The sequence below is a fragment of the Lampetra fluviatilis genome, chromosome 19 (genome assembly GCF_964198595.1).
Source record: "Lampetra fluviatilis chromosome 19, kcLamFluv1.1, whole genome shotgun sequence".
NCBI classification, from domain to species: domain Eukaryota; kingdom Metazoa; phylum Chordata; class Hyperoartia; order Petromyzontiformes; family Petromyzontidae; genus Lampetra; species Lampetra fluviatilis.
This window is the reverse complement of record NC_136293.1, coordinates 2,215,440-2,227,944: the sequence shown is the minus strand read 5'-3', so window position 1 is coordinate 2,227,944 and position 12,505 is coordinate 2,215,440. Positions and strand designations below refer to the sequence as shown.

The window sequence follows — 12,505 nt, the reverse complement described above, 5'->3', positions numbered from 1 at the left end:
TGCAGCATTAACACTTAACGATTCTCGATTTAAAGCTTTCATGACTGCAGGGATTCATATTCTTGGATCTTTCGGTAAAGTCACGTAGAAGGGAAAAAAAACCCATAATACAATTCTCACGACGTTTCGGCCACAACACAAGCAGCCGTCCTCAGGTGAAGAACAGAGCTCTCGGAAAGACAGCATCCTAATGAACACTGCTAAGCTTGGCAGCGTATTTTAAGCTGGGTGGGAGGAGCAGAGCGCCTTGACAAAGGGGTTTACGTATCAACAAAGGAATTTAGTATATTGACGCTAAAGAACTGCTTCTACCCTACTACCATACAATAAACTGATGTGAAAAAAACTAGGTATAAACTACATAAATATAATCAATGTACTCAATATACTCTCCAATAAGCTGAGCTATTAACATTAACTGGGTATACACTACACTATATAATGACTACCATATAGTGAACCGATAAAAACTAAAATATAAACTACATCAATATAATCAATAAACTCAATATTCTCTCCAATAAGCTGAGTTTACATATCAACAGAGGAATTTAGCATATTGACACTAAAGAACTGCTTCTACCCTACTACCATACAATAAACCGATGTGAAAAAACTAAGTATAAACTACATCCATATAATCAATGTACTCAATATACTCTCCAATAAGCTAAGCTATCAACATTAAGTAACTGGGTATACACTACACTATATAATGACTACCATATAGTGAACCGATAAAAATATATGTATATAAACTACATCAATATAATCAATATACTCTCCAATAAGCTGAGCTACTAACAATAAGTCATTATACATTACACTTATACGTCGCTAAAAATATAATGCCTCCAACTAAACTTTTTTCTACATCACACGACTATACCCCGTACTATACACTGCCATAGACAAACCCCAACATTGAATCATACACTGCGTTACGATACACTACCCTATACCTTAGACTATACATTGTAATATTACACTATGTATTATTCTACAAACCCTACTGTATACCACACTGCTGTATATTCACTATACCATTACGATACTATATATTACCTTATACATTATATTAGACATTACACTATTATACTATTTATTATTATACAATCTGCTGTACACCATACCATTGACCGTCGCATGAAAGGTACTAAGAGGAAGCAAAGAAATATGTAATGGGAGAGAGGTAGCAGGAAACTTATCTGGTAAAGGGGCAACTACCCCTTCATGTATTACATGTTGGTGTAATAAATATGTTGCCTCTAAGAAGTACATCTGCGACTCAGTTTAATCCACTACACAGGTATCCCTCGATTTACGAACGTCCGGTATTACGAAATTTCGCGTTAATGTAATTAAAAAATTATGGGAAATCGAATTTCGTGAACGAAATTTCAATACGGCATGCGGTCATCAAACAAGAAGCCACCCAATGAGGCTGCGTCGTCATCCATCGGCGACAGCGTCGTCATCCATCGGCGACAGCGTCGTCCTCCATCGGCGACAGCGTCGTCATCCATCGGCGACAGCGTCGTCATCCATCGGCGACAGCGTCGTCACCCATCGGCGACAGCGTCGTCATCCATCGGCGACAGCGTCGTCATCCATCGGCGACAGCGTCGTCATCCATCGGCGACAGCGTCGTCATCCATCGGCGACAGCGTCATGGGTGTCCCTGCAGTGCAACAGTGACACTTCCACATCGCCTTGCTAGTCATTCCAACATGCAGCAGATCTTTTGGCGAGTTTCCTGAAAATGTCAATAAGAAAAATGTATTTTTATTTAATCGTTTTAATATTTGTTACTTATTGTCGTTTTTGTTTTGTGAAAAGTGATACAGGTGTATATTTTTTAAGTTCGGAGTAGAGTTCGAATGATTGTCCGAAACATAATCCCGAATTTTTTGTGTTATATTTGTAGTGACATAGCGCTGACTGTTTTACAGCAGCTGCAACTTGCTTAGCGCACACGCCATTGAGCATATACATGGGTGTGCCGGCAAGGTGAAGGAACTGGGGCAAGGGTCAGGGTAGACCTCGTGGAGAAGCCCCTGGAACCCTCTGGTGGATTCGAGAAGGAAGGCGTGGTTAAGGCGGAGCCAAGCCGCGCCAAGTGGAATATAAGCAGCAAATGCCCTTAACTCCTACATGGCTGAAGAGGAAGCCATGTTAATTGAAAAGGCCCGCATACAAGAATAATCAAGCATAGCAACTGCTGCCGCACGGAGGAAAGCAGAGCAAGAAGAAACAAGCATAGCAATTTCTGCTGCACGGAGGAAAGCAGAGCTTGAAGAACAAGAGAGTGCATTAGTAGCTATTGCCGCATAGAGGAAAGCAGAGCTCGAAGAACAAGGGGATATATTAGTGGCTACTGCCACATGGAAGAAAATTGAGCTGGATGCTAAGTTAAGCACCCTACAACTAAAAAAGGAAGCAGCTGCTGCAAAGGCCCAGGCAGAGGTGCTCGAAGCAGCAGCCAATCTGGATAAAGAAGAGAATTGGAGTGAGTTTGGCACTCTGATGCCTGTCAAGGACCATGATCAACTTACCAGAAAAAAATATTTTGGACTGGTCTGAACAATTCACTAATGTTCCTCCACCAAACGATACTGAACAAAGGGTGGACGTTGAGGCATCGCCATCTCCACATCGAATGAACATGAATGCTGTCTACGGGAATGGTGGAAATGCATATCCTGCCCTGGCAGTTAGTCGCCGACTCAGCATCGCACACGTCGGGTCAGACATGAATGCACCAAGTCAGACCTACATTCCAGACAGTGTCAAAAAGGGATCAAACCAACGTGATCGAAACCCTTTGGGCCCACAATCCAACACAATCACGAATGACGGCATGCAAGGCAATATAGCCAATAATGGCACTTCACAAACGCCAGTATGGACATACCCTGGATCAGCAGGCATAGGGGACTTTGTTAGGTACCTGGCTCACTGCGAACTAATCAACACAGGACTCGTTAAGTTTGATGACCACTCTGAGAACTATCAAGCTTGGAGATCTACCTTCAGGAATGCAATCAGAAATGCAGACATTTCTGCAAGCGAAGAACGCGACCTGTTGGTGAAATGGTTAGCAAACGAATCTGCAGAGTACGCAAAAAGGATCCGGTTGGCAAACATAGACGACCCTGTCTCAAGCCTGCATGCGGTGTGGGAGAGGCTCGAGGAGTGCTATGTTAGCCCAGAAACCATTGAGAAGGCTCTCTTCAAGTAGTTGCAAAGCTTTCCAAAATATCTGGTCGAGACAATAAAAGGTTACGAGAGCTTGGAGATCTTTTGATGGAGCCGGAAATCAGCCCTGGCTGACCCCTATTTACCAGGTCTCATTTTCTTGAATACTATAGCGTGAACCCCATCGTAGAGAAATTGCCATTTGACGTGCAGGAAAAATGAGCGAGTTCAAGATACAAGTCAGAGCATCAGGTTGCATTCCCCCCCCCACCCCCATTCTCGTTTTTCTCAAAGTTTATCCACAACCTGGCTAGGACCAGAAATGACCCGAATTTTATGTTTAGCACCACGGGGATTTCCAGTCCAGAAGCGTTTCCTTCAGACGATCGTTAAAAAGACTTTAAAGACTAGGACCTTAACGTCGACACACCACCAATCCAACGCAGCCTTGAACTGAGTTGAGACCTAAAAGCGGACATATTCACATTCCGAGTATCAATTGGAGAGAAACCTTACACGTGACGTGGCATCTTGTCGATGGTAAACAGCCTGTATGATCCACTAGGATTTGTAGCGCTGGTCACCATTCAAGGCCGTTGGATACTCAGAGACCTTTGTGCTGATACACAAGACTGGGATAGCCTGTTGCCTGAGGAACGGCAACAAAAATGGGAAACTTGGAGAAATTCCTTACAGGCACTTGAGCAGCTACAGATTCCACATTCCTACACACCCACATCCCTTTCCGTAACCCAACGGAAGGAGTTACATGTGTTTGCAGATGCTTCTACGATGGCCATAGCAGCCGTAACTTACCTACAAACCACAAGCACAGAAGGGATCCAGCATGTTGGGTTCATATTAGGCAAGGTCAAATTGGCTCCACAACCAGAACATACCATCCCAAGGCTCGAGCTGTGTGGAGCCGTTCTAGCTACAGAAGTGGCGGAACTGATCTTAGACGAATTGGACGTTAAACTGGATGTGGTCAAGTTCTACATGGAAAATAAGGTCGTACTAGGCTACATACACAACCAAACCAGAAGGTTCTACACCTACATCAGCAACAGGGTGGAACGCATCAGGAGATCGATGCAGCCAGAGCAATGGAATTACGTTCCAACTGAGCAGAATCCAGCAGATCTCGTAACTAGGTCCATCCCTGCAACTCTGTTAAAGTAAACCATCTGGCTGATGGGTCCAGCATTCCTCTTACGACGTGACGGTGGCCCATGTACTACCAAAGAAACCTTTGGACTCGTAGAGCCCGAGTCAGAGAAGTAGATTCGTCCTCAAGTGACAACTTTGGTCACAAATGTGCAACCAAGAAGTCCACTGAGTCCACACCATTTGAACATTACTGGAAATGGACGACGCTCGTGCTAGCGATAGCACATCTAACGCATATCGCAGACTGCTTCCATCGCCCGATGAGAGGCACCACTGGTAGCTGCAATGGGTGGCATCACTGCACAGTGCCACACACTGAAGATGAGCTTTCTAGAACAAGGAAATCAATCTTCCGCTGTGTGCAACAGGCAGCTTATGCAAGTGAGATCAAGTCCATCAACAAGAGAGAAGACCTTCCTAGGGTCAGCACTCTCATGAAGTTAAACCCCAGGATGGACAAAGACAGCTTGCTCAGGATTGGTGGTCGGCTAGGGAATGCAAAATTAGATGAGAATGAATGAAACCCCCTTATAATCCCGAGCCAGAGCCACATCGCAATTTTACTCGTGCACTACTACTACAAGAAGGTCAAGCACCAAAGTCGGCACTTCACAGAAGGAGCAATCCGATCTGCAGGGTTGTGGATCGTTGGAGCAAAGGGGTGCATCACCAGCACAATCCACAAGTGTATCAGGTGTTACAAGCTACATGGAAAACAGGAAGAGCAGAAAATGGCAGACCTCCCAGACGATCGACTCAGTATGGAACCTCCCTTCACCTCTGTAGGGATCGACGTGTTTGGACTGTGGGCAGTCATCGCACCAGAGGAGGGCTCACGAACAACAAACGTTGGGCAGTGCTGTTCACCTGTATGATTACACGAGCAGTGCACATCAAAGTCATCGAGTCCATGTACTTTTCGAGCTTTATAAATGCACTCCGGGGATTCTTCGCCATCAGAGGGCCAGCCAAGCAACTCCGTTCTGATTGTGGAACCAATTTCACTGGAGCATGTAAAGAGCTTAACATCAGTATGGAGAATGTTGAAGACGATTCTGTAGGGAAATACCTTAGTGACCAAGGTTGCACATGGATCTTCAATCCTCCTCACTCTTCACATATGGGTGGAGCCTGGGAACGTATGATCGGGATTGCTCGACGCATTTTCGACTCCATGCTGTGTGATGTCGGGTCCACACAGCTCTCTCATGAAGTACTGACCACTCTCATGGTAGAGGTCTCAGCCATAATTAACTCAAGACCCCTGATCCCCATCTCAACTGATCCGGAGTCACCATTCATCTTGACTCCTGCTACAATTCTTACCCAGAAGACAGACGTGCTCACAGCACCCACCGAGGAGGTCAGCACTGCAGACTTCTACAGACGTCAATGGAGACAAGTACAGAGCTTCGCCAACGTGTTCTGGCATCGCTAGAAAAATTAGTACCTTACGACACTTCAAGTGCGCAGCAAGTGGCAGTCGAACAGACCAGACATCCAAGAAGGTGACCTCGTCCTACTGAAGGACAACCAAGTCAAACAGAATGAGTGGCCAATGGGCCGCATCCTCAAGACAATTCCCAGTGCCGATGGAAAAGTTCGAAAGGTCGAGGTTATGGTTGTGAAGCAAGGTGTTGCAAGAACTTTCGTCAGGCCCATAGTCGAGACAGTACTACTTCTCTCTCGCAAAGATATGGACAAATAAGTTGACCCGTTGAAGTTGTTATACATTTGTTTATGAGATAGAAAATAAATGGTGGTATCTCCTAGATACTTGACAGGGATTGTTCTGCCTCACGGTAGGTGTTTTGCTCCACGGCAGGAGTGGGGGTGTGTGTGTACACAGAAATTTCCTGTTTTTTATGCTGAGTTTGGTCACGTGACCAGGAAGTTACGATTTGACAGCCTCTCAGCCACGAGGCAGGGGCCAGCCTTTACACAGAGTTCAAAATGGTGGCACAAATATTGTCTCCGTGAAGACAGCTGTAACTGTTCATTGTTGGACTTTAAGAAGCATTGTCTGTATGTCCGTTTATGTTCTTATAATATTGGGAATGCTGTTATAATGTTAGAATGACCGTTATAATGCTGTTACATTGTTATGATAAATATGAGGCCTAGTTAACAACGAAGCCTGCCACTTGCCTTATTGTAAATGTTACTTGTAATTGTATAAGTCGAGTCAGACTCGTACCCATTCAACTCTATTGCGATCTTGAGAGCAAGGATGACGAAATATCTCATCCACAGTTCAGTATAATGTGTAGTGCTGTACATTTAGGCTGCAGCATGGTGATCACACGATGTGCCCTTGCTTAACACAGTAGCTTACTCTCTTGTATAGCTGTTCAGTACTAATGTGGATGCCTGGTCATTCCTGGATCTATTGCTGAGTTTCATGTTATCTAAGACAATGTTATGATGCTGTAGTGTTCATTCATTGTATTGATATTACCAAATATTACCAGATGCTGTATTTGTGCTGTGTTTTTCCATCAATTTTACCTCGTTCAATTCATTAAATATGGTTGGAGTCGGATGTTCACCCTGGCTCTGAAGGTTTATTGAACGCGAGGTTATCTACTCGGATAGTGGTGCAATGCAGCGCACAGCGAGGTCGAGACATTTGTGTAAGATCACACCCAGGGATCTTCTGCGTTGGGTCTTTCACAAGGCGATATTTGTTTGCGAGTTGTTTTGAACTCCATTCAGCTCTCCAAGCGGCGTTGGAGTTGCATTCCCATTGTTAAAACTGAAATTTGTGTCAGTGGCATTAGCTTAATACAAGTAAACGCTTGACCAGTTTCTACATTCAGTGTCTCATAAATTTAACCCATAACTGGTAAACCATGCACTCCTGGAAGGGTGTGGCTGATGAGATGTGTAAAACAATAAAGCCGGCCTCGTGATAATGTGGGAGGTTTGTTAATTGGTCTTTATGAAAATATCTGGTCACCCATTTTGACTTTGCATTTTTCTCCGAAGCTGGGAACATGAACAAATTCCAGTCATGGCTAAGACTAATTTTATCGAAAAGTGTTTAAAGAATATGTGAATGATTTTTTTTTCAGGAAAGCCAATAGGGGCGGTTTGTAAATATCACTCAAAATAACTTACATTTTGGCTCAATGACCACAAAATCTCTCCTGAATACATTTGTACAAATGTATTTTCAAGTACATTGTAATTTATGTGCATACATTAACTCCTTCCCCTGGCCTTCACACCTGATTGCCTCACAAATGACGACATCACATGTATCCCTCTTTTTAAGAATGAACCAGGAGGATTTCTCCACAAATATTGCTGTCGCCTGATGATGATAGTTGTAATTACTGGCGAAACAGTGGTGTGCTGTACCCATAACGAATTGGCATGTTTTGTTGACATGACAAACCTTATTAATTGGCTGTCGGGTGGTTGCGGGTTTAATGCCACATTTATATTTACGTGGTCTAACCCAAAAAACCTATAATATGGATAAATACATTTATTTTTTGGAATTTCGAGATTTTGGTGATGCTGTAGTTTGCTCTGAAAGGGGAGTAGTGGGCATAGCACGGCTCTCCCTCAGGGCAGCAGTGGACGGAGCACGGCTCTGCCTCAGGGCAGCAATGGACAGAGCGCGGCTCTCCCTCAGGGCAGCAGCGGAGAGAGTGAGTCTGTCTCCCTCAAGGCAGCAGTGGAGAGAGCGCGGCTCTCCCTCAGGGGAGCAGTGGGCGTAGCACGGCTCTCCCTCAGGGCAGCAGTGGACGGAGCACGGCTCTGCCTCAGGGCAGCAGCGGAGAGAGCGCGGCTCTCCCCCAGGCCAGCAGTGGAGAGAGCGCGGCTCTCCCTCAGGGCAGCAGCAGACGGAGCACGGCTCTCCCTCAGGGCAGCAGCGGAGAAAGCGAGGCTCTGCCCCAAGGCAACAGTGGACAGAGGACGGCTCTGCCTCAGGACAGCAGTGGAGAGAGTGAGTCTGTCTCCCTCACGGCAGCAGTGGAGATAGCGCGGCTATTCCTCTGGGCAGCCGTGGACAGATCACGGCTCTCCCTCAGGGCAGTAGTGGAGAGAGCGTGGCTCTTCCTCAGGGCAGCTGTGGACAGAGCACGGCTCTCCCTCAGGGCAGCAGCGGAGAGAGCGCGGCTCTGCCCCAGGGCAGCAGTTGACAGAGCAAGGCTCTGCCTCAGGGCAGCAGTGGACAGAGCGAGGCTCTCCCTCAGGGCAGCAGCGGAGAGAGTGAGTCTGTCTCCCTCACGGCAGCAATGGAGAGAGCGCGGCTCTTCCTCAGGGCAGCCGTGGACAGATCATGGCTCTCCCTCAGGGCAGCAGTGGAGAGAGCGTGGCTCTTCCTCAGGGCAGCTGTGGACAGAGCACGGCTCACCATCAGGGCAGCAGCGAGCGGAGCACGGCTCTCCCTCAGGGCAGCAGCGGAGAGAGCGTGGCTCTGCCCCAGGGCAGCAGTTGACAGAGCAAGGCTCTGCCTCAGGGCAGCAGTGGACAGAGCGAGGCTTTTACTCAGGGCAGCAGCGGAGAGAGCGCGGCTCTCCCCCAGACCAGCAGTGGAGAGAGCGCGGCTCTCCCCCAGACCAGCAGTGGAGAGAGCGCGGCTCTCCCTCAGAGCAGCAGCGGAGGGAGCACGGCTCTGCCTCAGGGCAGCAGCGGAGAGAGCGAGGCTCTGCCCCAAGGCAACAGTGGACAGAGCACGGCTCTGCCTCAGGGCAGCAGTGGAGAGAGCGCGGCTCTCCCTCAGGGCAGCAGCGGAGAGAGTGAATCTGTCTCCCTCACGGCAGCAGTGGAGATAGCGCGGCTCTTCCTCAGGGCAGCCGTGGACAGATCACGGCTCTCCCTCAGGGCAGCAGTGGAGAGAGCGTGGCTCTTCCTCAGGGCAGCTGTGGACAGAGCACGGCTCTCCCTCAGGGCAGCAGCGAACGGAGTACGGCTCTCCCTAAGGGCAGCAGCGGAGAGAGCGCAGCTCTGCCCCAGGGCAGCAGTGGACAGAGCAAGGCTCTGCCTCAGGGCAGCAGTGGACAGAGCGAGGCTCTCCCTTAGGGCAGCAGTGGAGAGAGCGCGGCTCTCCCTCAGGGCAGCAGTGGACGTAGCACGGCTCTCCCTCAGGGTAGCAGTAGACGGAGCACAGCTCTGCCTCAGGGCAGCAGGGGAGAGAGCGCGTCTCTCCCCCAGGTCAGCAGTGGAGAGAGCGCGGCTCTCCCTCAGGGCAGCAGCGGACGGAGCACGGCTCTCCCTCAGGGCAGCAGTGGATAGAGCACGGCTCTGCCTCAGGGCAGCAGTGGACAGAGCACGGCTCTCCCTCAGGGCAGCGGAGCACGGCTCTCCCTCAGGACAGCAGCGGAGAGAGCGCGGCTCTGCCCCAGGGCAGCAGTGGACAGAGCAAGGCTCTGCCTCAGGGCAGCAGTGGACAGAGCGAGGCTCTCCCTCAGGGCAGCAGCGGAGAGAGCGCGGCTCTCCCCCAGGCCAGCAGTGGACAGAGCAAGGCTCTGCCTCAGGGCAGCAGTGGACAGAGCAAGGCTCTGCCCCAAGGCAACAGTGGACAGAGCACGGCTCTGCCTCAGGGCAGCAGTGGAGAGAGCGCGGCTCTCCCTCAGGGCAGCAGCGGAGAGAGTGAATCTGTCTCCCTCACGGCAGCAGTGGAGATAGCGCGGCTCTTCCTCAGGGCAGCCGTGGACAGATCACGGCTCTCCCTCAGGGCAGCAGTGGAGAGAGCGTGGCTCTTCCTCAGGGCAGCTGTGGACAGAGCACGGCTCTCCCTCAGGGCAGCAGCGAACGGAGTACGGCTCTCCCTAAGGGCAGCAGCGGAGAGAGCGCAGCTCTGCCCCAGGGCAGCAGTGGACAGAGCAAGGCTCTGCCTCAGGGCAGCAGTGGACAGAGCGAGGCTCTCCCTTAGGGCAGCAGTGGAGAGAGCGCGGCTCTCCCTTAGGGCAGCAGTGGACGTAGCACGGCTCTCCCTCAGGGTAGCAGTAGACGGAGCACGGCTCTGCCTCAGGGCAGCAGGGGAGAGAGCGCGTCTCTCCCCCAGGTCAGCAGTGGAGAGAGCGCGGCTCTCCCTCAGGGCAGCAGCGGACGGAGCACGGCTCTCCCTCAGGGCAGCAGTGGATAGAGCACGGCTCTGCCTCAGGGCAGCAGTGGACAGAGCACGGCTCTCCCTCAGGGCAGCGGAGCACGGCTCTCCCTCAGGACAGCAGCGGAGAGAGCGCGGCTCTGCCCCAGGGCAGCAGTGGACAGAGCAAGGCTCTGCCTCAGGGCAGCAGTGGACAGAGCGAGGCTCTCCCTCAGGGCAGCAGCGGAGAGAGCGCGGCTCTCCCCCAGGCCAGCAGTGGAGAGAGCGCGGCTCTCCCTCAGGGCAGCAGCGGACAGAGCACGGCTCTCCCTCAGGGCAGCAGCGGAGAGAGTGAGGCTTTGCCCCAAGGCAACAGTGGACAGGGCACGGCTCTGCCTCAGGGCAGCAGTGGAGAGAGCACGGCTCTCCCTCAGGGCAGCAGCGGAGAGAGTGAGTCTGTCTCCCTCACGGCAGCAGTGGAGATAGCGCGGCTCTTCCTCAGGGCAGCCGTGGACAGATCACGGCTCTCCCTCAGGGCAGCAGCGGAGAGAGTGTGGCTCTCCCTCAGGGCAGCCGTGGACAGAGCACGGCTCTCCCTCAAGCCAGCAGTGGAGAGCACGGGGTCCCTCAGCGCAGCAGTGGACAGAGCACGGCTCTGCCTAACTCTCACTCATCCGTCTCCTCACTGTCACTCAGCCGTCTCCTGAGTCTCACTCACCCGTCTCCTCACGCTCACTGACTCGTCTCCTCTGAGCTGCATGCGATTGTGTGTGAGTGAGTGTGAATGAGCTGTGTGTATGAGTGAGCTGTGTGTATGAGTGAGCCGTGTATGAGTGGATCGACCGTCATCTTTCCGTGGCTGCGCCTCCGATGCTGTGGCCGTGATCTTGCTGCTTCTCGGGGCTCCGAGGTGCGGGACGCACCACAACAACAGGAAGTGGGCAGCTCGTGGTCACGTGACGCACTTCAACCAATCTGGGGGCGTACATGTTTGGGAGGGGCGCACCTCTGGTTCGCTGCATGCTCGCCGTCCCGTGACGCACTTCAACCAATCCGTGTCGCGTTAATCACAGTTACAGAATGACAGAGCTGGGTGTTTATATATGTATTGAATTAAATGTAAACACTTTTAACATGCTTTGTGCATTTGGCGATGCCCGCATTAAGGGGATCAATATTTAGCGATTATAAGCAAGCTATTTTGATTTGTATTCTTTGGGTCTTTTGGTAAAGCCACGTAGAAAAAATAAAATAAAGATATCACGACGTTTTGATCGCAACACAAGCAATCGTCATCATAGGCCGCTGTACGTGAGCTGTATCGTTCAGTTTCGTTCCGACAAACGGGGCACTACTTTTTATTTTGCTCAATATGTTCAACGTTAATAAAAGGTATCCAAGCAAAAAGTTCTCCACGCATTATCCTGCAGTTAATGAGAAAAGTGTAATTTATTGGCGCACTATATTGACTGCGTATTGAGACATATAAAACTTTTGAGCTAGATTTTCAACCAATCAGCATCGAAAATGTAAGTAGGTCAGAGCCAAAATCAAGCCAATATCACTACACACATGTAAACATGGAGGAAGACGTAAGCAGCGCAGCTTCATCTGATAGCGGCGATCAAGCTCGATTAACACCCGTAAAGTGTATTCTTCATGTCGGAAAAGATGGTGGGTCACTCCAATTACATTTACATATTGCGTGTGAATGCAATGTAATTCCATAATCAAATTATTTCTCTATAGAAGGTAGGGCTTTAAATATACATGTCCTATCTAATGCTCTTGGTGCCCTTCACATTTTTCTATACATACAAAAGGACCAAGACTATTTAAAATTAAATTTCAGTGACATCTGATATTCAAATTTAATTAATTACAGTACTTGTTTATTTGGTCGTGACAATGCATGTTAATTAATCTCTTACCCCCTGCCTGAACCGAGTGCATTTTTTCCATTTTGGCTTTACCCAAATCTAAAATCTTCTCAACTGGAGAGCAACAGTGTAATGCCTAAAAAAACATAAAAACCAAGGCACTCTCAGCGTAATGCCTCATTTGAAAGCTATGACCTACTAAAGTGATTGTAAC

General features: G+C 49.5%; 1 long non-coding RNA gene across 2 annotated transcripts; it reads right to left on the bottom strand.

Annotated features, from left to right (window-relative positions):
* Positions 1-1,276: 1,276 nt before the first annotated feature.
* LOC144937543 (uncharacterized) lies at positions 1,277-11,377 on the bottom strand. Of its 2 annotated transcripts, none has more exons than XR_013637757.1 (2): positions 11,255-11,377; positions 1,277-1,756 (listed from the first exon to the last, which is right to left on the bottom strand). It is a non-coding gene; the product is annotated as an uncharacterized LOC144937543 (long non-coding RNA). The 2 variants fall into 2 exon arrangements; XR_013637756.1 differs by having other exon boundaries at positions 1,277-1,681.
* Positions 11,378-12,505: the final 1,128 nt, after the last annotated feature.